We start from the raw sequence: 12,044 nt of genomic DNA, 5'->3' as shown, positions 1-12,044 counted from the left end.
AGGGAGTTGAGGCCAAGAGTAATCAGGTAATGTGACCAGTGTTGCATTGTGGTAGATGATACGGCTGGGATGTAATGCTTGAAGTATATGTCATACAACTTCTCAAGGTTAATGTGTAAGAGAAATCATAACCATTTTGATCCAGGTGAAACTTAGCTAATCAAAACATTGAGAAATAAATATTATGAGGGCCATTCTATGAAAAGTTAGCACTTCCAACAAAAATTTCAGAAGTGACTTTTTAATCTTTTTTTGAGAAGAAGCCAGTTTTCAGTGGAGCCAACTATCATGGGCCCACTTGGATAAGGTGAGCTACCAGGCCACTGCTCACAGCCATGACCACACTGATGAGGAGGTCTGTTAAAGACTGCACCCAAGGGTGACACTTAGGAAAGGCACTGACTCCAAAACAGGGCCAGGCACGAAGAATTAGAGCATTATGCTCATGCCTGCCTGCCTTTTAGTGATTTCTTTCTTTCTGGTACTTTGCATTTGGTTTTTCCTTGGTCAAAGAATAGCTACTATGACTTTACCAGAGGCACAAACAAACCAAGCATTCTCCTATTTTATCACCAGGAAGAACTTTGGGGAGACACTGTGTATTTTATCACAATTTTTCTACTGCCCCTCTTCCTCACAGATCTCCTGGGAAATGCATTAGGATTTTATGGATGAAGAAATGGAAGCTTAGAAAGAGGAAGGGATTTGCCTCAAGTGTTTGAATGTTGAGCTGGGATGGTTCTGGGTACTGGGATCAGAATGTTCCTAATTTTCATAGGCGGCTGTGAGCTCAGCCCCTGAATGATGTTTCTGTTGTTTTACTGGATGAGCCGATGGTGTAAGGGCTGGAAAAAACACACTCTGAACCATGCACACAAAGGGGTGGGCAGTCAGACATGTTGTTAGCATTTAAAGCTACTTTTTGCTTAATGCTCTCTTTGGGTTTACTTCAATACTTCCTGCCAATACAGAAATCTGTACACACTGTGGAAAGTCAGATTGTTGAATATATACCTGATTATAATTCTAACTTCAGGAGGAAACACATTTCAGTTCTTTTTCTAGTACCTTTCCTATAGTCATCCTAAGTACAACAGATGAGGCATAAAATCTTTTATGAGCCAGTAAATAGAAGCTTTTGCATAAGGGTTCAAGTAAGATTAAAAAAAAGAACTCTTTCTTTCAATTCTATAATGTGAAGAGTGTTAGTCATTTATTCCTGGCTGAAAGAGGGAGAAAAGGCCTGCTAGATCAGAGGTGAATCTTCAGGTTTCTTTTATTCAAATCTGCCAACAAAAATGAGCAACTAAACCCTAACACCTTTTTCTTAGAGACTCTCTTCCAATGTATGTGTGTGTTCTGCTTGTATACTCTGTAAATATGTATGAGAATATATTTTAGCATACTTGGGCTTCAAGAACATTCTAGCATCAGGAGAAAGAGAAGCAAGATTAACAAATGGGAAATTAATTAATAGTTCAATAGACTACTGGTTTTCCCTCATCTTCAAAATAGCACCTCCCTTTTCTCATTCACACAGGATGGGGATTTTCATTTCTATGCTCATTGTATGGAAAAAACACTAAACTAGATGTTAACTGATATTCTTCATTCTTCCAAGTAACCCAACTAGTTGAATGATCAGCTCCTGCACGACATAGCTTCACAATGATTGCTCCGAGCTGACAAAGGGAAAGGGAAGAACTACAAACTTTCTGTTTTGCATTAAGTTTTGCCCATAGTTTGGGCAATGACATTAAATGCCAAGGGTTGATATGAAAACTTTCTGTTTTACCCATAGCTGGAGAGGATTCATATTTCATTCGACAAAAGGTAAAAATATTTCATCTTCAAAACATGGTAGGAGCTCTCTTTAGAAAATTAATTTATTTCAATATTCATTATGCACGGGGTGGAGGGAGGGGAGAACAGTGGAGTGAAAAGAATGTAGTCTTAGGTGTCTGAGAGCCCTGGATTCAAATCCTGGCTTCACCCCTTACTCTACAACCTTTCATGTGTAATTTACCCCTATTTACCCTGTTTCTTCATTAATGAAAAGGGGATAAAACTGCCTTCTTTCAGCAGTTTTCCAGACACAGGTCAGACAGGTGCTCAGAATATGATTTAAGGATGAATTAAAATAACATTGGTTGGTTTAAATGCCATTCTACCTTTTTATCATTAAGATATTTCAACCATATGGTTTTCTATCTTCCTCTTAGACAATAGGAGGATTTTAGAGTATTTTTACTCTGATTACCCTCTCTGGTCTTACATTGTTTCTGTCTGGCATTTTTATTTTATCTTGCTTTTAACTCCCATACATGATTCATTATGACTGTTGCTTATGTAGATTTTCCAAAAAACATGGTTACAAATTTATTTTCTCATGATCACTTCACACTTTCCACTTCTCCTTCTAGGCTTATTATAGTTCATAGAAAAATATATATTTTGAGCTTATTTTGAAATAAATCATAGACTCACATAAAGTTGCAAAGAAATGTATAGGGAGGTCCCACGTGCCCTTCACCCTGCTTCCAACAATGTTGACATTTTGAATAATTGTATAGTCACACAGGCAGGTCACTGAAATTGGGAGAAGCCACAGAACTTACTCAGATATATGCACTTGTGTGTGTGTGTGTGTGTAACTCTATGAAATTTAATTCTGTGTGATGATTATCGCAACCATGATCTCTAATGGTATGTACACCGTAACAACACTCCTACCTGCTACTCCTTTGCAGCCAGCCCCCCACAGCCAATGCAGCTACTAATCTGTTCTCCATTTCTATGATTTTAATAGTGTTTTATATAAACAGAATGTACTTCTAGAGATCAGTGCTTTGTTTTTCACTCTGCAAAGTTCCCTTTAGGTACATCCGTATCACTGTGTTCATCTGTCGCTTTTTAACACAGTGCTAATCCATAGTATGGATATATCCCATTTGTTTAACTGTCACATTTGGGCAGTTTCCAGCTCTGGCTATTACCAAAGCCATCAAATTGCTTTTGCAATTTTGTCACCCATCAGTTGGGCATAATTGTGTGGGTGTATTTCTGAGTCCTCTCTTCTAGCTCATTGATCTCTACTATTTATCCCTCTGCCAATACCACACATACTTGATTATTGGAGCTCTATATTAAGACTTGAAATCAGGTAGTGATTTCTCCTTTATACTTCTTGGTCAAAATTGTTTTAGTTATCCTACCTCCTTTGCCTTTTTAATATAAATTTGTGTTTATATTTATAAAAAATATTGCTGTGATTTTAATAGAAATTGTCTGAAACTATAGATCAATTTGGGGAGCAGTGACATCGTTACTTTTTTGAGCCTCCCGAACTACAAAAACAGTATTTCTCTTCAATTATTAGGTCTTTGACTTCCTTTAGCAGTGTATTGTAATTTTCAGCATATAGGTCCTATACATGTTTTATTAGATTTATACCTAAGTATCCCAGGTTTTTTGGAATAATTGTAAATGGTGTTGTGTTACTACTTTTGACCTCCATTTGTTTGCTGTTAGTATGTGGAAATGCAATTGATTTTGTGTGTTGATCTTGTTCCCTGTGAGTTTGCTGAACCCACTTATTACTACTATGTGGTTTTTTGGGGGGGGGTTTGGTACATTCGTTGGGATTTTCTATGTAGATGATGTCATCTGGAAACAGAGACAATTTTATTTCTTCCTTTCCAAATAGCATGCCTTTTATCTTGTCTCTTGCACTGGCTAGAACATCCAGAATTACATTGAATAAGAGTGGTGAGATTGAACATTCTGGCCTCATTTCCAATTGTACAGAGAAAACATTCAGTCCCTTATCATTAAGTATGACGTAGCTATAGGGTTTTGTAGATGCTCTTTATGAGGTGAGAAAGTTCCCTTCTATTCTCAGTTTGCTGGGAGTTTTATCTTTTTTTAACCACAAATGGGTATGGATTTTTTTCAAATGCTTTTTGTGTGTGTCAATTGATACCGTCATGTAATTTTTCTTCTTTAGTCTATTGATATGGTCAATTACATTGACTGAATTTCAAATATTGAACCAGCCTTGCATACCTGAAATAAATCACTTTGTTGTGATCATTCATTTCATACATTGTTGGATTTAATTTGCTAATATTTTGTTGAGGACTTTTGTGTGAAATACATATGTTACTAGTTCTTTCAGCCAGAATCTCAGAATGCTAAATATTCTTAATTTTATTTATCTGAAAATGACTTCTTTTTGCCCTTACTCATATGTAAGTAATAACTTGCTGGTCAGAGAAATATTGATTGAAAGTGATATTCACCCCAGGATTTTGAAATTACTATTTCATTGTTTTCTGATTCTTGGATCATGAAAGGCATGCTGTTGACAAGTTTTCTTTTCTTCACAGATAACCTCCCTTTCTCTCTGGCTGCTTTTAATATTTTCTTTTTATATTTGATGTTTTGCAATCTCCATACAGTGGGCCTATGTGTGGATTTTACTTCTTAAATCTTCCTTAACATTTTATATTGTACTTCCATCTTAAGGTTCAGCTCTGTCTTCAATTCTAGAAAAATTCTCATTCATTATATTTTCCACTCTTGTCCTTCCCCAGTTATTTCTAGCCTTGTCTTTCAGAATTCCTATCAGGTAGTCTTGGTTGTTTATCCTGTCTCTGAATTGTTCTTTCATATTTTCTTTTTACCTTTTTATCTTTTCTATTAGTATGTGAGGTTTCTTAAGATTTAAATTCTAGTTGATTATTTCTCTCTTCAGTTGAATGACCTGCTATAAGAGTTTCGGTGGTCCTGATAATTTCTCTGTAAATTTATGAATTCAGTCGGGTTGCCATGAGCATTGTTCCACAGATACTCTCCTTCTGCTCGCACACTGTTGCTTGCACCTCCTTGTCCCCTTGCAAGTTGAGCATGGCATTCTGACTTCTTTTAACTTAAACATCACTGCTTGTAGAAGGTTTAAGAGCCAGAGCCAGACTTGTGACGCTCCTTTTATCCTGTTTTAGTGACGTGTTGATATGGAGCTTCTATCAGCCTGGGTCTCTGAGTGTCTGCGATAAGCGAATACTCCTGCCAACCTTTATTATTGCCAATAATACTGCCAATACTTACTACCAAACCTAATGTGCAGTTTGAGCAAGAAATAGACACTGGCTGTGATCAGGTGCAGAGGTCTGAATGAGGTGAGGAGGGGGCAAGGCAGACAGAGGTGCTGGGCACAGGGAGTTGAATCCAGGCAGAGAGAGTAGCATGGGCATAGTTCCATGCTGGCTGGGTGTATGCACAGCTACATGTGTGCAGTCTTTGATTTATGTATATTTTAAAGTCTTTACATGGTTACCATGTGTCTTTCGTTATACTGAAAATTCCTTAAATACAAGAACCAGCTTTCATATATTTTTAAAATAATTCACCATGGCACTTTAATAGTGCCAGAAACTGGATAGACTGTTAATAAATGCATAAATACATGAATAGAGAAAAAAATTGAGAAGTGGGCAAAAGTTGTGGGTGAAAAAAAATGAAGGACTTATTTCTGTCATATTTAGCTTTATATTATTGGGAGACACTTAGCCAGAGATGTCTGACAGCCAATTAACACCTTAGAAAAACCCTGAAAAGTGGAAAGTTGGTGGGAATATAATTGTAATGACATTACCAAACTTTTGAGAACTCAAACTCAGCATGATTAAATTAGGAACTTTTCCTGATGGGATACAATGAAATGAGTCAGATGCCAAACAACTTTCATTTACTAAATTTGAGGATGATGATTGGGAGATTCCAAACAGAAAAGGATTTGAATCTATACCATGGTTTTTTAAATTTCCCCTTGCAAGGCTCGAAAACCAAGTTAACGTGCTGTGCTAAGGTTGACAAGGATAGAATAAAACCAAATGAAAATAGAAAACTTGATGAACCCAATTTTACTGTCTTGAAAAGGAAACACTTCAAGTTTGTGACAACTGCCAAAAGCCTGACTGTCCCCTCAAATAGAAAGTAGGAGGGAGAAGAGGGTCCTGGGCTCATGTATTAGTCTGCGGGGGCTGCCGCAGCCAAGTTCCACAGACCAGGTGGCCTAACAACAGGATTGTGTTTTCTCACAGTTCTGGGGCTGGAAGTCTAAAAGTGTCAGCAAGGTTGGTTCCAAGGCCTCACTCCTTGGCTCACAGATGGCCATCTTCTCTCTGTGTCTTCACATGGTGGCCCCTCTGCACCTGTTCCCTGTCCTAATTTTTTGTCATAAGAACACCAGTCCTACTGGATTAGGGCCCAATGTAATGACCACATTTTAACTTAATTTCCTCTTCAAAGGCCCTCTCTCCAAATACAGTCACATTCTGTGATACTGGTGGTAATGCTTCAACATCTCACCTTGAATGGGGATATACAATTCGGCTGATCACAGCCCCTAAGAGAGGGACTCAGACTAGCAAGAAACTGAAGGCCATCGTGGTGGTGTCTTAAGGCTTGCCTGTTCATGCTCAGAAAGAGCTTCCAGACAGAGTGAGTTCTCTGCTGGCTCAGATCGGGCCTTGAGGCTGCTCAGTTGCAATCCACAACACTAGACCAACTCTAGAAATCTTGATGGGAATTCACCAGTCCTTTCACCTGAGAAGACATATGTCTACCCAGAAATGCAGGAAGTCCACCTTCCCAAGTTCTTCTGCTTTTGTCTGAAATAAAAGCAGCTGCCCCACATCTCAGTTTCCACATGTCAGTGGCAGCCCTCTGGTGGCTTCTGCTAGGATGAGGCCATCAAGAATGGAGGTCTACTTGGGTATATGACAGAAAGCTTGAATCTTAATATTATTTTTAGTATTTCATAGCCTATTTTTTAAAAGCTGGTGCAAAAATGTGTGGGAACTCTTATAAAGATAGATGAACAGAAAGGATTATATTTTAAAGTCAGCTTTTAAAGAACAAATTAATGGCAAGAAACTTCTAAGTGTGCACGAATCTTGCATTTACCAAAAAAATAGCAAGACATCGCCAACAGATTTTAGGGGGCGTTTTCATGGCAAAGGAAAACAAGAGACCGATAAACCAAATCTTTTCCCTCATAAGTAGTTCAGGCAACATTTCTTAATGTCTGTTCTCTTATTCCAAGCAAACCAGAGCAGAGCATATCTGAGTGTATTACCTGAATACAGGTCCTTCTAATCTCAATCCTGGAAAGAGTGTAGAGTAACAGCTAGTAATGTTAGAACGTATTGAAGATGTGGAATGTTGTGGGAGATATTTCTTCTCTAAGTCTTTTGTGCCATTCAAGCTTTCAATGACCCACCCCTCACATTTTCCTCTGCATCTGAAGTTACCGCACTGATGAGACAGTTACTAGCAGGGGACTCTCCTCTGAGAGTAGGTCAGTTATCAAGACTCTACCAATGCTTTTCCATGTATCAGATGAGGTTACCAGAAACCTACAGAATCCAAAAGACATGCCTTCTGACAACATGGCTTCATACTATATCCTTAGATCTTTGGAGATTTTTATGTATAGACGTAGCTGTATGGAATGCCTTGTGGTAAAACAACTGCTAACTATAACTGTCTGTTACATAATACAGTGTCAACAACATTCAGATACAGGAGTTTCTTGATTATAATGCTTTAAACTTTTTTGTCTACTGAACTGGTATAAACCTCTTCTTAAATAATGAAATACATTTGACTCATTACACTTCTCCTTTTATCTTTTTTATTTTGTCTTGGCTCCAATTATATAGCAATTATCCCAATCTTAATTTTTCTGGTATACATATTGTGCCCAAGTGCTACTTGGTTAATTCTTGTTTTAATAGTTCTTACATATTTTTATTGTTTTTGAATGAGTCAAATCAAATCTTTTCAATGTAGAGAGGTATAAATAACAGATAAAACTTGCCTTACTTTCTTCTGCTGTCATATGAAATTTGATGAAGGGTTCCTTTTTTGAACAAGAGTATATATTTTTTACACCAGATATAGAAAATGAAAACATTATCTAGGTGTCTAGGTTAGGAAGGGGTATCACAGCTGTGACAGAAAGAAATTCTTCACAGTGGCTTGCTGACAGATTGATTTTCTGAAATGGCTTTGGAAATTTAAGTCACCTTTTCAGTTATCCCACAGCTCCACCTGCAGCACTGGAACATTTTATATCAACTTTATAAAAAGATGATCTGTAACTCAGGTTAAGCAACAAACCAACTGTAAAGGAAAACAGAGAGCCAGCACAGCTCAGGTTTCCTCCAGGACTCCTCATTGTCCCACCTAACCAATGTCACACCTGGTACACTAACGGTGGTACAGGAGGGCTCTGGCCCTTAGAACCAATCAAATCTTCTATCCGCCTCCACTGATGCTTTTCCTACCTGCCTTCTGTCTGCAAGTCATCCTCAGGATATTGCTAAAGGGCATAGAATTCTTTGGGTACCATGTTAACTAGGCAATTTCTTCAGAGTCTGAGAAATCTGTTCTAAAGTTTCAATGCAGGAATGTTAATAGCGAGAGACATTTAACTTCATTTTTAAGAAAAGCAGCACAAACAAATCATGAGTCTACACAATCTTTTACAGGAACAGTCTTTCTTATGGGTGAACTGAGAGCCAAATGGATAAACCTGGGTAAGTACTTCCGTCTTTCAGAAAACCTCACATTTGAACATCCAAGTTTAAAATGGGAAATTAGGGGTGATTACTTGTATCACAAAAACATGTGTTATTATACCAGTGGATTTCTTGAAATATTCCTTTCAGTCGTTAATTCCCAGCTCCAAATCCATTTTTTCCCCTTGGTATAAAGACTGATTCAGTTTCCAGGAACTACCTTTCAGGATGATCATTACATCAAGTGTAAGAAAACTAAGGCAATCTTTTTGACTCACTCAGTACAGACAACTAAAGTACTCAAGGACTCCTGTTCCACAGAGAAAATTTCTTCCTAAATTCTTTCTTTTTTTCGTCCCTCATATCCTCCCTGGTGTGTGTGTGTGTGTGTATTAGCAGTTAAGCAGAGCTAACTTTTCACATGGAGTCTTTTATGAAACCGCAATACTTAGAGCAGAGAAAACTCCACAGAGCACTGGAGTTCTGAGGAACACAGCTGGGTAGCTACACCTCCAGCGCATTCTCCAGATTATCACCAATTCTCTAGAAGCCACCTGTCTGTACCCACCGGTACCGGTCATATTTTCTGAAACATGCAGAGTAGGCAATGCTACAATTTCTGTGAATACCAGAAATCAGACCCTTGAATCTCACTCAGGATTCAGCTGCAGAGAACTGAACTGACTCCAGCTTAAGCAAAAGTGATTTTGTAAATGGCTTGCAGAATCTTTGGGCTGAATTTTCCCTGTAGAACTGGGATGCTACAGAACCCACTAGACAAACAGGTAGCTCCCAGCAGCCCCGACTCTCAGTGCTATCAAGCTAGTGACTGTGCCCTGGGAAGAAGACAAATAATGCTGAAGAAAATTCAAAAGCCTCCACAAGTGCTTTGGTTTATCCTTTGGGAACCAAAGCATTTGCTGTTCCAGAATGGGTCCATGCTAGAGGGAATTCTCTGACCTTTTCTTTGATCATACCCTAAAAATATCAGGAACATGTCCCAAACCTACTGACCTGCTATGAAAATCCCTTCTGTAATCTTTCATTTGTTTTTTAACATTTCAATCACTCCTGGTGCTTAGGAACACAAACTTCATAAATGTTTCATTACTCTATAGAGCAATACTTCTTCTCATTTGTCTGAAATTTGTTTCTCTTTTAATTACCCAAGGGATAGCTCTTCACGCCAACAACCTAATATAAGCCATACAGTCGTTGCCCACAGCGCCTCTAGGCTTTCTGCTTGTGGATGGGGGTTCCCTCAGTCATTTGTTCTAAACTTCTGCCCATTTTTGTGCACAGGAGGGGAGATTCTGGCAAACATGAACCTTTTTTTCCTTAAATCCCCTTCACTCTCACTTTTATTACCACCTTGGAATAAAAGGACAGCCACAGAGATACTCAATTCATACCCATGTTGAGAATATTCTCCCACAATTAGGCTAAAATCCTCCCAAGCCTTTTAAATTCAGTCTTGTTTGTTGAGTCTGAGTGTTTAAGGGCAATTTGTTACAGAAGTGGGACACCTCTGGCTGCTGGGCTGGTTAAGGAGGTCTCTTTTTGAAAGCTCCCACTCAGAATATGGTCAGTAAAGGCCTTTGGCTGCAGCCAGAAGAAAAATGCTGCTGCTCTTGATTCCACAGGAGTTTTATTTTCAAATTCCTGAGGGCACAGAGAAAGATGGGAACATCTTGTGGCCACCCTTTCCCCAGACTGTGGAGCAGCCCACGCCTGCCCCTGCCCGCAGTCAGTCACATTCCAGACAGGGATTCATAAGGCAGTGATGACTAAAAAGAAACTATTCCATCATTAAGACCCAGCCCTAATATCAGCAGGACAATTTTTCATGGAAATAATTTCTAAAACCAAACTCGATTGCAAAGCGATTTTTGTTTTATTTTGTAGACTTTCTTTCTCCTAATCTCTGTTTTCACCGAAGAGAGGGGGAAAGAGAAATGATACAAATTCTACTGAGATTTTCATCTGGGCTCTGGGTGGGTGGAGTGCACGGGAACCCACCACTCTGTAGGAGTAAAGATTTAGAGGTGGTAGATCACAGGACCTGGTCTTGTTATAAATCAGAGCCACTGAGCAAATTTCTTTCTGTACCTTTCTGCTTTGTAAATCTCCAGGAATGGCTAGTTGGCCCTCAGCATCAGAAAGGCCTTGTGAGTTTGCTGTCATCTGGCCCTGCCTGCAGTCCCAGAATGCCTCTCCCAAATGAGCAGCTCACATCATGCATGCAAGGCAGCTGCTGAGGGAAAGTATCATACAAACACCAGCGATGTCTAACTTCTCTGTCTGTAAGAACGGTTTGCAGCTCTACCTTCTCTCTCCTCCATATCTTCTAAAAACCTCCCCAGGAAATGTACTATGTGCAGCCTCCCTGTGCTCTTCACATCCCCTAAATATGCCAAAGTAATACAAAGGAGGAATTATTCAAGTGGAAAATGATTAAGAAGGCAAGTTTTCTCCAGCATAGGCTGCCTCAAGTGAGATCCCTCTAGGGAGCGGGAGTGGTTTGAGGATTCCACCCCACCCGGATCAGCTCTCAGGATGCCCGCCTCCAGGAAGCTCGACCTGCACTGGGGAGTGTGCCAGTGACACACTGTGCATGTGCAGAAGCTGGAGCTGGGCTTTCCCAAGGGCCCCATTCCGGGCTGGGAGGCCACCCCCGTGGTGTATGACATTTCTGGGGTGACACACAGGGCAGCCTCTGGGGTGAGCAGAGGGAGGCATATTTCTTGAGTACAAAACCTAAGCCCTCCCCGCAAATTCAGATAAATAATATTTTCAGGTATACAGACAAATTCAGATTCAGATAAATCAAGATGAATAATATTTTCATGTGATAGTTTTAAAAATCAAAATGAATGCAAAAATCTATGATGAACAAACTATGCAAATTTTAAATAAAGACAGGATCAACAGGGCTTTGGGGTGATCTTAAAATTCTGTGAAGATAAAATATCAATGTAGAGATGCCAAAAGGTACCCAGGGTTTACAAATGGCACCAACAGCGGCTTTGCAGAAGGTCACAGCTCAGTCACCAATCTGCAGTTTCTGAGGCCTCGTGGAGTCATGTCTGTACTCCTCTGCCACTGAGTGCTGGGGGACATTTCCTACTCCAGGCACCCCAGCTCTCTGGGTAGCTTGCTTTTCCCAGGAGCCTGTGTTTGGCGTTAAATAAAGCCATGCACATGGGGATTTTCCCAAACAAGGCTGAGCAGGGCCCCTGGCAGAGAGCCTGTGTTTAGACTCCTCCCTGACTCATACTTTCCTGTTTATTTCCCATCCTGGCTCAACTGAATTACGCCATGAGTCCAGGTGCGCCCAGGAGAATATTCCCAAATCGGCCACAGGGAGGCAGTCAAGGGCAGCGTCAACTGCACTGGCCCAGTGCCAGCCTCATTTTCTGGAACCAGAGCTCTTACTTGGACAAACTTCTCATTCCT

At 39.8% G+C, this 12,044-nt stretch overlaps 1 protein-coding gene and 1 long non-coding RNA gene across 17 annotated transcripts in view; one reads left to right on the top strand and one right to left on the bottom strand.

Moving 5' to 3' along the window:
• The window catches only part of KIAA1217 (KIAA1217 ortholog), a 638,036-nt gene that overhangs the window by 119,952 nt on the left and 506,040 nt on the right, over positions 1-12,044 (bottom strand). The gene's annotated exons all lie outside the window — the stretch shown is intronic.
• LOC130682928 (uncharacterized) overlaps positions 1-12,044 on the top strand; it is a 31,091-nt gene that overhangs the window by 17,160 nt on the left and 1,887 nt on the right. The window contains exon 2 of the long non-coding RNA XR_008996381.1: positions 8,559-8,606. This is a non-coding gene — a long non-coding RNA (uncharacterized LOC130682928). The remainder of the gene's footprint in view (positions 1-8,558; positions 8,607-12,044) is intronic.

This window comes from Manis pentadactyla, chromosome 3 (genome assembly GCF_030020395.1).
Source record: "Manis pentadactyla isolate mManPen7 chromosome 3, mManPen7.hap1, whole genome shotgun sequence".
Lineage (NCBI taxonomy): Eukaryota > Metazoa > Chordata > Mammalia > Pholidota > Manidae > Manis > Manis pentadactyla.
Note: the sequence above shows the minus strand (reverse complement) of the source record. Positions and strands in the feature narration are given on the sequence as shown.